Source organism: Zophobas morio, unplaced genomic scaffold (assembly GCF_036711695.1).
Source record: "Zophobas morio isolate AGI-343-1 ecotype UQ-CSIRO unplaced genomic scaffold, CSIRO_AGI_Zmor_V1 ptg000040l, whole genome shotgun sequence".
NCBI classification, from domain to species: Eukaryota; Metazoa; Arthropoda; class Insecta; order Coleoptera; family Tenebrionidae; genus Zophobas; species Zophobas morio.
This window is the reverse complement of record NW_026972145.1, coordinates 2,996,503-3,002,502: the sequence shown is the minus strand read 5'-3', so window position 1 is coordinate 3,002,502 and position 6,000 is coordinate 2,996,503.

Genomic DNA, 6,000 nt, shown 5'->3' with positions numbered 1-6,000 from the left:
AGAATGCTTTGGAATGTTGCAGATGTTTTAAGGCTATAAAGAGCATCATAAATCTTTAGTCAAAAAATATTTGCTTATCCCCTCCAAAAACTTGATGACGTCAGCTCAAAAGTTTGTGGAATAAATCATATCTAAAATGTACAAAATATGATGATTACTATCACTCCATTCATATTTTTTGGATTTGCATATACAGGGTGACTCAAAAAAATTAATGAATGCGTAAATATATTTTACTGATTTACTCAGAAACTACAAAACCGAATGCTTTGAAATCTTGCAGATGTTTTAAGGTTATAAAGAGCATAATAAATGTTTAGTCAAGATATATTTGCTTATCCCCTCCAAAAACTTGATGACGTCAGCTCGAAAGTTTGCCGAATAAATCCTATCTAAACTGTAAAAATATGATGAGTCTGTACTTGTAATTTATCACTCCATTCATATTTTTTGGATTTGCATATACAGAGTGACTCAAAAAAATTAATGAATGCGTAAATATATTTTATTGATTTAATCAGGAACTGCAAAACCGAATGCTTCGAAATCTTGAAGATATTTTAAAATTATCATAAGCATGGTAAATTTTTGATCAAAATGTATTTGGTCGTCCCCCCTAAAAAATTTATGACGTCACCACAAAATTTTGCTGAATAAATCCTATCTAAAATGTACAAAATATGGTGAGTCTCTTCTTGTGATTTATCATTCCATTCGAATTTTTTCGATTTGCATATACAGGGTGACTCAAAAAAATTAATGAATGCGTAAATTTATTTTATTGATTTAATCAGGAACTACAAAACCGAATGCTTTGAAATCTTGCAGATGTTTTAAGGTTATAAAGAGCATAATAAATTTTTAGTCAAAATATATTTGGTTATCTTCTACAAAAAACTGATGACGTCAGCTCAAAAGTTTGCCGAATAAATCGTATCTAAAATGTACAAAATATGATGAGTCTGTACTTGTGATTTATCATTCCATTCATATTTTTGGATTTGCATATGCAGGGTGACTCAAAAAAATTAATGAATGCGCGAATTTATTTTATCGATTTAATCAGGAATTACAAAACCGAATGCTTTGAAATCTTGGGAATATTTTAAAGTTATTATAAGCATGGTAAACTTTTGTTCAAAATGTATTTGTTCATCCCTCCTAAAAAAATTGATGACGTCACCCTTAAATTTTGCTGAATAAATCCTATCTAAAATGCAAAAACTATGATGAGTTTGTACTTGTGATTTATCATTCCATTCATATTTTTTAGATTTTCGTAAGAGGTGGTTCAAAAAATTAATGAAGTCAATTTATTTTATTGATTAAATTAAAAGCAACACTTATTATTAGTATTACACCCCAACCAACCCAATTTGGTAGACACAAAATGTGTTAAAGGAAAAACTCAGTTGAAACATAAGGGTAGCACGCTTATTTACATCGACTTTAACATTACAGACCTGCATTTGTTTTATGCGCTCACTTGGTTCCGCGAATGTGGAATAGACATGTTTATAATCAACCGATTGTGAATTTCACCGTCAAGAATTAAAATAAAACCCAATGTTTTATATAATAAGCGGAAGTCGAAGCAATAAAACCGATGGTCGTTTTGTTTACAGTTTCTCTGTTTGACTCTCACGTATGCTGTTACGCTTGTCATCTTAAATTAAGAATGTTTATACATAAACGATTTTCAGTTGCCCCTCATATTACTAGACAGCGGATTTCTGTCGGGCTACGTCACGATTATAGGGGGGGACGTGCTGGATCGCCGGGTGATAGATAATCACTGAATTTAATCGGTACTAATTCCATAAATATAATTAACGATTTATTAATCAAACGGCTAAGTAAATGAGAACGGGAATTAACAGCAGAGTGCAACGAAACAGCGTTATTCTAATCTCAAATAAACGAAGTGCAGTCCGCAACCGCAATGAATTCGCATCCCGTACGAGCCGTACCGAGTTTGGCCTTGCCTAGCCCGACAGAAATCCGCTTTCTAGGTATTACACACCGGCGCCGTATACGTGAGTAAATTGTTTCGTTATTTTATTGATTATAAGAAATCAATATTCAAAACGACCCAATTCATTTTCCCGAAAATTTGGGAATACAATAATTTTATTCTTAGTATTACACTACATCTATCCCAACTGATATACGTGTCCTTGCAAAAATGTTGATGACGTCATCACAATTTTTTTTTAAATTCCCACTACAAAAATGTAATGAGAAAAAAAAAACACAATAGGCATGCAATCGTCAAGTTTCCGACAGCGAGGGAAGTACTGTCTAAACTCTTTAGACCAATTTTTTTTCTTAATATTTGAAGTCTTCTTTTCCTAACAAGAAACTGACATGTTTAACTATCCTGTTGTTGAAAGAAAACTCTGCATATAAAAAAAACAAAACAAAAATTAAGCCCCACCCACCCACCCTATCTGAATTGTGATGAACTTTTCATTCCTAATCAGACCGAAGGGCGAAGTTCAACTGCAAAATTTTCATTTCTCTACAAGAAATTATCGTATGAAGTATGTTTTTACATCAATATTTCTCTAAAAAATTCTGCCCTTTTAAACACATATTTCATATGATAATTTCTTGTAGAGAAAAGAGGATTGTGCAACTAAACTCCGCCCTTCAGCTTACGATGAATAAAAGATTTATTACAATTGAGAAGGGGTGGGTGGGCGGGCCTCATATTTTGTCCATTTTACTTTAATATAAGCCCCGCCCACCCACCCCTTCTCAATTGTGATAAATGTTTTATTCATCATGAGCTGAAGGGCGAAGTTTAACTGCAAAATCGTCATTTCTCTACAAGAAATTATCATATGAAATATGTTTTTGCATTAATATTTTTCTGAAAAATTCTACCCTTTTAAAAACATTTCATATGAAAATTTCTTGTAGAGAAATCAGGATATTGCAAACTAAATTTCGCCCTTCAGCTCACGATGAATAAAGCGTTCATCACAATTGAGAAGGGGTGGGTGGGCGGGGCTTATATTTTGTCCATTTTATCTTAATATACGAAGCCTTCTTTTCCCAACAAGAAACTGACAACATGTTTAATTATTTTGTTGGTGAAAGAAAACTCTATATATTAAAAAAAAACAAAAAAAAATTAAGCCCCACCCACCCGCCCAATCTCAATTGTGATGAATTTTTCATTCGTAATCAGACCGAAGGGCGGAGTTTAATTGTAAAATCCTCATTTCTCTACAAGAAATTATCCTACGAAATATGTTTTTACATCAATAGTTCTCTGAAATGTTCTACCCTTTTAATAACATTTCATATGGCAATTTCTTCTAGAGAAATCACGATTTTGCAAACTAAACTCCGCCCTTCAGCTCATGATTATTTTTTTTTTTTTTAATATATAGAGTTTTCTTTCAACAACCGGACACAACAAGAAAATTAAACATATTGTCAATTCCTTGTTGGGAAAAAAGCCTTCATATATTAAAGTAAAATGGACAAAATATGAGGCCCGCCCACCCACCCCTTCTCAATTGTAATAAATCTTTTATTCATCGTAAGCTGAAGGGCGGAGTTTAGTTGCACAATCCTCTTTTCTCTACAAGAAATTATCGTATGAAGTATGTTTTTACATCAATATTTCTCTAAAAAATTCTGCCCTGTTAAACATATATTTCATATGATAATTTCTTGCAGAGAAAAGAGGATTTTGCAACTAAACTCCGCCCTTCACACTTACGATGAATAAAATATTTATCACAGTTGAGAAGGGGTGGGTGGGCGGCCTTATATTTTGTCCATTTTATTTTAATATATGAAGGCTTTTTTCCCAACAAGGAATTGACAATATGTTTAATTTTCTTGTTGTGTCCGGTTGTTGAAAGAAAACTCTTTATATTAAAAAAAAAATAAGCCCCACCCACCCGCCCCATCTCAATTGTGATGAATTTTTCATTATTAATCAGAGCGAAGGGAGGAGTTTAACTGCAAAATCCTCATTTCTCTACAAAAAATTATCGTATGAAGTATGTTTTTACATCAATATTTCTCTAAAAAAATCTGCCCTTTTAAACACAGATTTCATATGATAATTTCTTGCAGAGAAATGAGGATTTTGCAACTAAACTCCGCTCTTCAGCTTACGATGAATAAAATATTTGTCACAATTGAGAAGAGGTGGGTGGGCGGGGCTTATATTTTGTCCATTTTTTCTTAATATGCGAAGTTTTCTTTCCCAATAAGAAACTGGCAACATGTTTAACTATCTTGTTGAAAAAAAACTCTATAAACTAAAAACAAACAAAAAAAAGTTAAGCCCCACCCACCCGCCCCATCTCAATTGTGACGAATTTTTCATTCCTAATCAGACCGAAGGGCGGAGTTTAACTGCAAAATCCTCATTGTTCTACAAGAAATTATCATATGAAATATGTTTTCACATCAAAATTTCTCAAAAAATTCTACCGTTTTGAAAACATATTTCATATTGAAATTTCTTCTAGAGAAATTAGGATGTTGCAAACTAAACTTCGCCCTTTAGCTCATGATGGATAAAGCATTCGTCAGAATTGAGAAGGGGTGGGTGGGCGGGGCTTTTATTTTGTTCACTTTTTCTTAACATCCGAAGTCTTCTTTTCCCAACAAGAAACTGACAACATGTTTAACTTTCCTGTTGTTGAAAAAAAACTCTATGTATTAAAAGAAAAACAATCAAAAATTAAGCCCCACCCACCCACCCGGATCTCAATTGTGGTGAGTTTTTCATTTCTAATCAGACCAATGGGCGGAGTTTAATTGCCAAATCCTCATTTTTCTACAAGAAATTATATGAAATATGTTTTTACATCAATATTTCTTTAAAAAATTCTACTCTTTTAAAAACATTTCATTTGTCAATTTCTTGTAGAGAAATCAAGATATTGCATGCTAAACTTCGCCCTTCTGCTCATGATGAATAAAACATTCGTCACAATTGAGGAGGGGTGGGTGGGCGGGGCTTATATTTTGTCCATTTTATCTTAATATCCGAAGTTTTCCTTTCCCAGCAAGAAACTGACAACATGTTAAACTGTCCTGTTGTTGAAAAAGAACTCTATTTATTAAAAAAAACAAAACAAAATTAAGCCCCACCCACCCACCCCATCTCAATTGTGATGAATTTTTCATTCATAATCAGACCGAACGACGGAGTTTACTTGCAAAATCCTCATTGTTCTACAAGAAATTATCATATGAAATATGTTTTGACATCAAAATTTCTCAAAAAAATTCTACTCTTTTAAAAACATATTTCATATGGAAATTTCTTCTAGAGAAATTAGGATGTTGCAAACTAAGCCCCGCCCTTTAGCTCACGATGAATAAAGCATTCGTCAGAATTGAGAAGGGGTGGGTGGGTGGGGCTTATATTTTGTCCATTGTTTTTTAACTTCCGAAGTTTTCTTTTCCCAACAAGAAGCTGACAACATGTTTAACTATTTTGTTGTTGAAAAAAAACTACATATTAAAAAAAACAAAACGAAAATTAAGCCCCACCCACCCACCCCTTCTCAATTGTGATGAATTTTTCATTCATAATCAGATCGAAGGACGGAGTTTACTTGCAAAATCCTTATAGTTCTACAAGAAATTATCATATGAAATATGTTTTCAAATCAATATCTCTCTGAAAAATTCTACCCTTTTAAAAACATTTCATATGGCAATTTTTTGTAGAGAAATCAGGATATTACAAACTAAATTTCGCTCTTCAGCTCACGATGAATAAAGCATTCATCACAATTGAGAAGGGGTGGATGGGCGGGGCTTATATTTTGTCCATTTTATTTTAATATATGAAGGCTTTTTTCCCAACAAGAAATTGACAATATGTTTAATTTTCTTGTTGAGTCCGGTTGTTGAAAGAAAACTCTATATATTAAAAAAAAAAATAAGCCCCGCCCACCCGCTCCATCTCAATTGTGATGAATTTTTCATTCCTAATCAGACCAAAGGGCGGAGTTT